This window comes from Camelus bactrianus, chromosome 5, assembly GCF_048773025.1.
Source record: "Camelus bactrianus isolate YW-2024 breed Bactrian camel chromosome 5, ASM4877302v1, whole genome shotgun sequence".
Lineage (NCBI taxonomy): Eukaryota > Metazoa > Chordata > Mammalia > Artiodactyla > Camelidae > Camelus > Camelus bactrianus.
The window spans coordinates 71,103,328-71,115,143 of NC_133543.1; positions in this window are offsets into that span (position 1 = coordinate 71,103,328).

The window sequence follows — 11,816 nt, forward strand, 5'->3', positions numbered from 1 at the left end:
GATAAATTTATTAATTATAATAGTTTTCTATGTATTCTTGTGAGATTTCTCTAGCTTTCTTTAGGCTAGTTTTGTGTGGTATACATTTTTCCATCTTGTTTATTTAAACTATTTTTTTATTAAAGTGTATCACTTACAAATTGTATCCATATATTTGATTTAATGATGATTATTTTAGCTGAACAGTCGTTTTCACATCCTGGTTCATAGTTCTTATATTCATAGGAATGATCCCAGAATGAGGTGTGGGAAAGGGAAGAAATTATTCCAATAATAGTATTTTTTGAGACTAGTTTCCTGAAAAATTCTTGTATGAGGGCATTGACAAACATGTTCTTTAAATTTTGTAATTTTAAGAAATACGTTTAAAATATTTTAGTATAAAATATTAAATGTACTTTTAAACGCCCCTGAAGGAGATGTTCCTTGATACGAAGAATATTTCAACCTTAGTATCAAATCAGAAGAATTTCTCTAGTGGCTAAAACTTTCAACTCAGAATGGATAATGACAAACTAGTTAATAACATATTTTTGTTTGCCATGATTTTCTCTAAAATTCTTACTCTCACATATAACCATGTTATGAAGTCAGATGTCCACATCAACACAGGGAGTCAGCTTCAGTCACATTTCAGAGCAGCAACTATAGTTATATTTACAGTTCAGTGATCAGACATTTTTTGAAGGAGAGTCACAAGTGAATTATAGTATAAATGAGAGCAAATGTACCACAACAGTCCAAGCAATTTACTTGTCCCCATCTTTGATAGCTAATTGGGAATGCAGAGAGGAACAACATGGCTCTTTTAAAAGGAGGAAGTTTTTTCTTTGTTGGTTTGTTTTTCTGGGTTTATAGATCTATCTTAGAAGAAGCTTTCAAATGTCAAATTCGTAACAAATTCTATATTTGAGACTTGCTGCCTGCCTTCATAATCATTTTATACAAAGTTTACCCAAACTTCTAACAATCTACTTGAAAAAAAGAGCTTAAAAGATAGATTGGGGCAATGCTGAAAGCTCAAATAATAGAATTTTTAGTTAAGAACTGTAACATGATTTGGACTGTATGAAAAATTGGTTTAGCAATAGAGTAGGATGAATAGAAATGAGTTTAGACCAATGATGGGAAGCCAGCTGAGAAGTTACTACCAATATCCAGGTGAGATGTGACAACATGTGAACTATAATGATATGTATGTAAGTGGGACAGAAGGGACAGAAAAAAAGACACATGGAAATAAAACCTGTGTGACTTATAAGATTTGGCAACAGACAATTTGGGGGAAAAGGAAAAGTCAAAAGCGGTTATTGGAAAGAGTTTTGAGTTCATGGAAAGCTAGTGGTTACAGATGCAATACAGAGAAGAAAGAGAATGGAAACAAATATAAATTTTTTAGAACTTCTATCATTAGGGTGGAAGAGAAGAAGAAGAACCAGCAAAGGAAACAATGATAGGAAAGGGTCAGGTCAAATTAAAACGTTTTGTTTAGCTAAGGTAGGACTGAGTGTTTTTGTAAGCATGAAAGAAATAGAATCTTTTCAACAAATTGTGCTGGAACAATGGAACATCCATGTACGAAAAAAAAAAAAAAAGGAATCTAAACACAGACCTTACATTTTTCAAAAAACATTAACTCAAAATAGATTATAGGCCTAAATGGTTACATGTAAAATTATAAAACCTTTAGAAAATAACATAGGAGAAACTCTAGATGACCTTGAATTTGGTGATGACTTTTTAGATACAACACCAAGGGAACAATTCAAAAGAAATAATAAATAAATAGGACTTCATTAAAATAACAAAAACTTCTGTTTCATATGTCATTAAGGAATTATGAATTAAAACAATAATAACATACCACCACACATCTATTAAAGTGGCCAAAATCTGGAATACTGACAACATCAAATGCTGTCAAAGATGTATAACAATGGAAACTCATTGCTGGTGGGAATGCAAAATGTTAAAACCACTTTGGAAGACAGTTTGGAAGTTTCCAACAAAACTGAATATACTCTTACCATACGATCTAACAATCATGCTCCTTGGTATTTACCCAAAGGAGTTGGAAACATGTCCACACAAACACCCACACATAGATGCTCATAGCAGCTTTTTTCATAATTGCCAAAATTTGGAAACAACTAAGATGACTTTCAGCGAGTGAATGGATAAATAAACTGGTATATCCAGACAATGGAATATTATTAGCACAAAAAAAAGAAAGAGCTATCAAGCCATGAACAGGCATGGAGATATATTAAATACATATTACTAAGTAAAAGAAGCCAATCTGAAATGTTTACATACCATATGATTCCAACTGTATAACATGCTGGAAAGGGCCCAGTCAGGATCTGTGGCTGACAGAGGTTGAGAGGGGGAGCAGGATGAAGAGACAGAGCACAGAAGATTTTTAGGGCAGTTAAATTACTCTCTATAATAGTATAATGATGGATACATATCATTATGCATTTGTCAAAACCCATATAGTGTACAACAATGAAAGTGAACCCTAATGTAAACCATGGACTTCAGGTGATAATGATGTGTCAACACAGGGACATGGGTGGATTGTAAAAAATGTATACTGTGCTGTGTGATGTTGATAGTTGGGGAGGCTATGCATGTGTGGGGATGAGATATCTAGGAACTTTGTCCTCTCTACTCAATTCTGGGAATGTAAAACTGTTCTAAAGACTATTTTTAAAAAGAAATAGGAAAAGAAGAATACAGAGACAGGGCAGTGGGAAAATGCAAGGAAGAAACTGAGTAATTGATGGAACAAGAGATAAAGTGTATGTATGAAAACAACTAGAATAAGATTTGGCACCTGGTAGATGCCAAATGTAACACTGAAAATCTAATATCAATATACTGAGTGTGGCTATAAATAAAATATTCAGCTACTTTTAGAGAAGCTTGTAAAAAAATAGGTATAACACAGTTCATCCTAAATTTAGGAAGAAGTATCTGAAAATTTCTATAACAATATGTGTATTAATGAATTATTGTAGGATATATACATGTTTTGTCATAAGACAGAAAAGATTACAAAATCAAATATATGGTTAATAAATACTGCAAAATTTTAAAACACAGGAATTTTTTGACATCGATCCCAAGTAGGTAACTTTTTATCCCCCTCCAGCACATTTCCTGGTACTCTTTAATGTGTGAGACAAAGAAAAGTTAATCAAAGCTTGACTCTTAGGTAGGGGTATTGTATTTCACTGTCACAAAACCTTTTTACAATAAATAAACATGGAAGTCACCTGATTTTCTAGATGGATCAAGTAGACTGAAATATATTACCTTATAAAAAATAAACCCAAATTCAAATATTAAACGTATAATGGAAAAGATTCGTGAAGCTGACAGAACAATTTCAGAAAAAATTGAAATAGTATTAATTCTTTTTTGCGAAAGGTTTTAGAAATTCTTATCATAGGATTTAGACATTAAGGATTAAAACTCAGAGCTGTTCTAGTGGGTATGCAATATGCACTGGGATCAAATGTGTCAAGTTTAAAATCAGTGAGCTAATCAGATTCTACCAGGATCATCCCCAAGTTAGTTTGAAACCATTCAACTGGGATTCAGTAGTCACTGAACTATAATTGCAACTATGTCCAAAATGTGGGTAACTATGGTCAAAATAATAACAACTTAGATTTGCATAAAAATTATAATCTACAAATTGCTTTCACATATGCTTTGTTATATTCTTACAATCTTAATTAAAAAATTACCTCTTGACTAGTCCATTTTCCTGTCTTCTGCTTTCAACCTCTTCCCCTAACCCCTACTCTCTCTCTTCCTCTCTCTCTCTTTCACATACACACTCTTATACAGACAAATATATTGAACACACATGCACACAGGGACAATTGTCTTCATAGCTATGGTTCTAAACTAGCCTCCTCATGTGTGATTTTTCTCTTTGGATGTTTTTGAGAACAACTGCATGATTTATAATTGTGATATATTTATTTAGACAGGGTAAGCAGGAGAACTAGTTTTCTTTCTGGAGGACCTCAGTTTAAAAATAGGAACAAATCATCCGTTCTTAGAAACAATAATTAGTACACATATGTAAACTAAAAAAAAGTGCAATATACTGTATATATGTATTTACATGCAATACAGTGTGTATGTGCAGTCGAATTGTAATAATTCTACATAATAAAACTGAAAAAGGAAAAAATAGGAACAAATATGTTTTTGTTTTATTTATTTCCATGTAAATAATTCAACTAGACTCTACTCAGTGCATAGAGTGACCCTAGCACTCTTCTTTTGAGGGAAGGAAAAAACGTGATGGACTTTGACCTCAAAAATTTCATAATATAAATCCATAAAAGCATAAGTATTGCTATACTGAACCAAAGTGTACCCTTATTCAGTAATATGCTTCTGACAGGTCACCAACTACTTGTCCAGTGGAAACTAAAAGTGTTTGTGAAACATTCTCATAGAACTACAAAACATCATATGCATTAACATTTTTTTTGCATAAACATTTTGAAGTATTATAACTCTCTTTAAATTAAGATAAAACACTCACCATAGTAGCAACTTGATGAGAAGCTTCATAAATTTTTTTTTTTTTTTGGAAATGAACTGAACCAATTGGTTACAAGTGAATGTAGTTAATGGATATAAAGTGGGCATTTAAGTAACAATGGAAACAACAGCAGTAAAGCAACAAAAACAATGAATAATTCATGAAATGAATTAGGTGTTAGATAAGCACAGTGCGTATGTTACCTCATTATATAAAAGGCAATGAACTAAGTTACCTTTAACAATTTTGCTTTCAATTTTTTGTGATTTGTTGGCAAATCATATTACATATAAACAACTGAGGCTCTCAAAAAATAGAGATGATTGATAGATGACACATGATGGATATAGATTGATTGATATACACATATGGATAAAGAGATAATAATAATTTGTAAAAGTAGTTCTGGGAGGAAAAACCCTCATAAAGAATGACGTGAATGTTTTGAAACCAACATATATTGGATAAACTTTTTACATTAGTCAATTCTTGACTTAAATTTACATCGTATGAGTTCAGCTTGCAGGCATAATGAAATAACAGGGAACATACTTACTTTCAGCCTTAAAGAACTAAAAAATGAGATAAAATTTATAAAACAACAGCTTTTAGATATGATGCAACAAGGAGCGAGAGGCAGTGTGACCTCAGAGAAAACTCAAGAATCATATAACTTAACCAGTTTACTACATGCAGAGAATTTTCAGGACACATGAAAGAGTGGGAACTCAAACAGATCCCAGCAGTTACTGTTGAAAATTTGAAGAAGTAAACACAGCTAGAATTCACAAGATAGAGTACTGGAGTAAAGAGAGTTTTAAATGTAAAGAGCTCTTAAGATATTCAGAGGTTTCCCCCTAAAACGTCAACTCATAAAGTCAAGCATAAAAATAACCTTACCAAGGTCTGGGAAACGTAAACAAAGGCGCGTGCAGGACAGTCTCTTCATCTCACACAGGACTGGGAATGGTTTGTGTTTTCAATGGTCAGAGAGGAGAAGCTTAGTAATAGAGCTTTTGCTTAAAGACTCAAGGGGTATATCCTCAGTGATAGGATTAAATTTACCCTAAAATAAATCTGTTCTTCCATTTAAAAAAGCTTAAAAATGACTCTCTGAAGGACAAAACTGTTTTCAGGATAATTTACTGTTTCTGAGAACAGAGCTAAAAAAAATATTCAAAGGAATATGAAAAAATCCAGTGACACAAAATTTGTCCCAGATCCATTCAAAAATTAACAGGTATGCAACAAATAGAAAAATATGATTAGTAATATATAGAAAAGCAATCAGTGGGAAAAGGTCCAGAAATGGCAGAAATATAAAACTATTAGAAAAAGACATTATTAAGCTATTATAAAAATACTCTATATTTCAACAATATAGAGAAAATTATGACTTTACTAAGGAGACATGGGACATATAAAAAATGCAAAAATTGAACTTTTAGAAATGAAAACATATAATGTCTGAGGTGAAAAAAATACAGGATAGGATTGACAACAGATTAGATCCTGTAGAAGAAAAGATTATTCAATTTAAAGATCTAACAATCAACAGTATCTGAAATGAAACAGGGAAAAAACTGGTAAGTATAAACTGATGATCAGTTAGCTATAAGAGAACTTTGTGTGGCTCCATATAAAAATATTTGGAGTTACAAAGAGTGGCACATGGGAAAAGAAAAAATGATGAAGAAGTAATTATGGAAAATTTTCAAACTTGATGAACGTTATCCTCACAGAAACAAATGAGCATAGTGAACTCCAACTGGGGTAAAAGTGTGCATCATAATTAGATTGCAAAACTAGTGATAAAGAGAAACTACTCTAAGCAATCAGAGAATAAGGTCTCAGTGCACAGGTCCATGATGATACAAATGAATGGACTTCTAACAGGAAACAATGCCAAGAAGAAAGTAGAGTATCATCTTTAAAACTCTAACAGGGAACAATAGTCAATATAGAATTCTATTCCCAGTGAAAATATCTCTCAAAAATAAAGGTGAATTAAAGATTTTTCCAGATACTTTAAAGTACTAGAAATTTTCAGTATCAGTAGATCAGAACTACATGAAATGTTAAAGGAAATTCTTTAGGCAGAAGGAAAATTATGAGGAGGAAGTTTGGATTCAATCAAAGAAATAAAAATAAATTGGGGAACTAAACTAAAAACTTGCTTTTTGAGAGATCAATATATTGATTAACCTCTACCCAGGCTAATCAGGAAAAAAAGGAGAGAAAACACAAATTAACCAATATCAGGAATGAGAGAGGAGATGATATGACAGATCTTAAAGATAATAAGAGTATGTTATGAACAGCTTCATGCCAGTAAATTTGAAAATGTTTGGAATTTACAAAATTTTTAAAATCTCACCGAAAAAATAAATAACTTAAATGGCTCTATATCTTTTAAAGAAATTAAATTTATTGTTAAAAACTTTCCCAGACAATTAATGCTAGGAGCAAATGGCTTCACTGGCGGTTTCAACAGAATATTTAAAGAATAAGTAACACTTTAATAAAGTCTTTTAGGAAATAGAAGAGGAATGAAAACTTTCCAGTTAATTCTGTAGGCTAGTATTACTCTGATAGAAAATCAGACAAAGACGTTATAAAAAAAAGAAAACTATAGACCAGTATAATTCATGAACACCCATGTAATAGCAAATTGAATTCAACAAGATATAAAAAGGACAATACATCATGAATTTCCAGGTCTATAGTCTCTTTCTTAGTCTGGAAAACTGACCTTGGGGAAAAAAAGGGAACATACTGGCCACCATAGTGTTCTTGCTGAGAAATTTTTTGGTAAAAATATTTCAAATTTTTTGTATATACTTAAGGCCTTAACGTGTGAACTGCTGTTTAATTTTTTTCATTATTCCATTAGGGAAAAAAATATGTGAACGTGTACAAAAAATCTTCTGGATTTTCTGTGTGGAGGAATGTAAGTTGATATAAACTGAACACATTAAAATTGTTGGAACTGTACATGTTATTTTTTCTCAACTACAAAAGATTGTTCCACCAAGTAACCACATTATACAAGTCTGATTTTGTAATTAATAGTCCACTTTGGGCCAGAAAGGGAAATCTGGGGGAAAAAAAAAGATGGCAAAATCCTCAGTGGGTCTTGTGTCTGTTGAGAGATAAAAGAAGGCAACCGAATAATTTTTTCCTTTCTTTCTTCTTCTCTTCCATTCCTTCTGGTTTTATGGAGATAGTATTGACATACAACATTTAAGTTTCAGGTGTACAACAAGATGATTTGATGCACATATATTCTATAAACTGAATACCACTATTAGATTACTTCTCTTCCATTTTTAAATAACAGCAATGAATTGTGCCAGAGTTGTTGAGAGGAAAGAAGTTCGTTGGCCTAACTGCCTTTTCTGTACTCCTACTCACTGATAAATTTCTGAACAGACTGAACCAGAACAGTGGGTATCAGTTAACACTTTCTCATGGGTCCAGTCCTGCGTGGGCTCCAGTACCAGACTAGACCCATTCCTCTTAGTGCCAGTAACCACTGCCAACAACTTCAAAAAGATCCTATCCTTGCCTGTTCTGCACTAAACTGCCCCACATTTTGACACTTTAGAAAGGATCTCTATTTTCAGAAAGTGACAAATACACATTAGGCTCAGTACTCCAGTTAACTGACATTTTGGCATTTAAGGATTTCCTTAAAAATCTGAGATGTAGCAAAAACATGTTTTCTGTCCTTAATAAGTGTCAAATTCAAATAATTTTGTGATTTAAAAAAATATATTCTTCTAATATGTTGAAATTTTTTTTTTAAAAAATCAAAATGAAGTTTGTATAAGAGAGAAAGAAAGTAATGGAATCAAAAGAAGTATGGCAAAAATTTATGTGAATTCCAATTCTTTTTTCTTTGGATCAGTAATATAACAGCCTGTGTTCACTAAGTACTTACTGCATTACAAGCACTGGATTCTATACATATTGTATGTTGTATTTTACTTAATCCTTTGACTATAACCCATTGAAGAAATTATTATTCTCATTTTGCTTGTAAGAAATCTGAGCTTCGGTGCAGTTAAGTTACTTGTCTATGATTGCACAGCAAATAAGTGATAGAGCCGAGATGCAAATCTAGTCTGGCTCCAAAGGCATGAATCTTAACCACTAGACTGTACTGCCTCTTAAGAAGAAACCTAACCCAAGTACATCAAGCATTAAAATTACAAATAATAAGTACAAAAACAGATCAGCATTCCTGAGAACACACAAGACTACAAATGATTGCAATTAAAATGATCTCGACCAGTGAACAACTTATATTTTTTCCTATCACACATAGATTAATCATTAATCAGCTTCCCATAAGTTGTATATAATTAATTTATAAGAGTATTATAAAAATATTGGTGTTATGTTTTTTATTGCTTTTGCACTATTCACTTTTCACTATCTGATTTCTTTTCTATAGACATTTCAATTACATTTTGTAAAATATTACTTAATTTATTCATCTTAAAGCTTAACATCACTTCAGAATTTATCAAACTTTGCACATAATTTTAATAGAAATTTTCTTTGAGCCTCACCCTACAATTTTCTGCAATAAAATGTAACTGTCTTGTTTCCCAGGTTTTTTGTTGCCTTGATTCTCATTTTTAAGTACTTGTGTGTGTATGTGTTTGTGCGTGTGTGTGTTTTAGAGATTCTACTTTTAAAACAAACAACTTAGTAATGAACATTTTTTAAAACTCTATTCCATTCTGAAGATATGTACAAATGATTTATTTTACTTCAACATTATTGGATATGAAAGAAACACTATCGTAACTAATAGGATTTCTGCTTGGGTGCACCTAAAAGAGTTCTAAGGAATGTAAACAAGTAGGTATTTATTTATCTCAGGGAGTAAGAAGCTCATGGGTTTAGGCAATGATGCTCAACAATGCCACTGAGAAAACGGCTTCTTCTAGCTTCCTGCTCTGGTATCCCTAGCACTGGATTCTGCATCTCAAAGTACTGCATTTGTTCTAAGCAAAAAGAAGTAAGCTGAAGAAGCAATATCAAATGCTTCCATCTCATCTAGCAAGATGATGTACTATAGCCATGGACACACCCAGCTGCAATAAGACTGAAATACATAGTTTAGATTTTGTTTTACTTAGCTTGCCAATTTTAAGTAGAGGAAAGCAAGCAAGAAAGAAGGAATGGATGCTGAATGAACAAATCTACATAATTTGCTTTTTTTTTTAATCGAAGTGTAGTCAGTTTACAACATTGTGTCAATTTCTGGTGTACAGCATAATAGCTCGGTCATGCATATACATATACATATTTGTTTTCATATTCTTTTTCATTATAGGTTACTGCAAGATATTGAGTATACTTCCCTGTGCTATACGGAAGAAACTTGTTTATCTACAGCACTACAATTGCAGACATCCCAGCTGGGTGAGAAGCCTGCCTATTCAAGTTCTTCTGACAGTAGCTGTTATGCTTGGATTTCTAGTTTCTGTCAAAGTCTCTTCATAAAATTAGTTAAAGTGTAAACATCAAATACAAATAAGTTATTCTTGGTGTTATTCTGCACTCTGATTAACTTAAGACAAAAGTGTCAATTACTTCATCACTCACATGATTCACACCTTAACTATATATATTATCTTCATTGTGTGCTTTTTGAAATATTTAAAATAATCCTAAGACCTTTCAAAGATCCAGTCTAGACTGCACAAATTTTCCAAAGGAATATTTTAAAATATCTTTAAAATGCCATTACTCATTTGTGATCCTTTTAACAGAACTAAAATTCTATTTTCTGTGTTTATTTTGAATACAACATATTCCTAAAACCTTACACAGTAACTGGAATAGGATGAATTATAAACATATCTTAATTTAGCAATTGAAGTACAGCATTTAATCTCTTTTATGAGCTCTTCCCTAGCTCATTATTTCCCTCCAATGTCCATGTTAGTTTTGATTATAGGTCATGAAAAAAAGAAGAGGTCTGAAGACTGAGTCTTGGGGCACTTCAATTTTAGAGATCTTAAAATAAAGAAACATGAAAGGAAAATGTAGAAAAATGACCCGAAGACGACCACAGAAATTAGCTGTCTGGAAGTCAAGTGACAAAAGTGTTCCAAAAGGAAGGGTGATCAAACTACATCAAATGCAACTGACAGATCAAGTAAGATAATGACTGAAAATTGACCGCCGGATTCAGCATTACGGACACCGTTGACGGCTTTGATAAGAGCATTTCCGGTAAAGTCGCTGGGATAGAAAGCCTCTGTGCTGCAGAAAGTAAATGGAAAAGAATTAGAGTGGGCGAGTCAGTGAGCTTTCCTGTAACAGATTAGAAAACTGGGATTGTGCCTAGAGAGAAACGTGGCCTCAAGTAGACTCACCAACCACCCCCTTTACGTGGGTCGGATGGGGTTCCTGGACATGGGACTTTCAATGTGGTCGACAGCTGGCCACACTAGGATAGGTATTGTTTAATATATTTGCTTCATGAGATTGGATACATTACAGATTGTTCGCACTTTGATGGGAAATAGGCAGGGGGGAGGGAGAAATTGTTGCTGCTTGGGTGATAACCGTGAGATGGGGAAGGAGATGAAATGTGGCACATGGTGACCGTCGGAGAGAATGAAAGCAGGACGGAAGGCAATTCAATCATGGCTCCAGATGCAGACATGCCCGTGCAGATGCGGAGAATCCCTTCTGATGGCTTTCATATTCACAATGGCGTGAAAAGCAGAGCAACAGAGTAAGGGAAGGGTAAGGCTGTTGGAGACTGAAGAGAAAGGAGAAAAAATGAAATAGTAGTTTAAGAGAAAGGGAGAGTAAATGTTAAAGGCAAATGTAGTGTGATCGTGGCTAGGCATTAACAGCCTATTAAGAGACGTCATGATTTTAAAGCGAGGCTACTTCATTTGTTCATTTGTTTGTTGTCCATCTTCTCCCCTCAAGTGTAGATAAGAAGAGACTTCTATGGGTGTGTTTAAAGCTTGTTGCCTAAAAGAATAGGTGGCAGAGTATAAACTCAATAAATATTTGTGATATATTTTCTGACTAACATAAGTAATTTTTCATTATTATTTTAACTTAAAAGTAATCCATCTTCTTGTATAATATTCTCATGACATATTTATTAAACATTATAAAATTTAAAGTATACAGGCATCTGATAAACTAAAATTCTTACATATCATTACATTATCTCACATATGTGTCCTGATACTGGGGA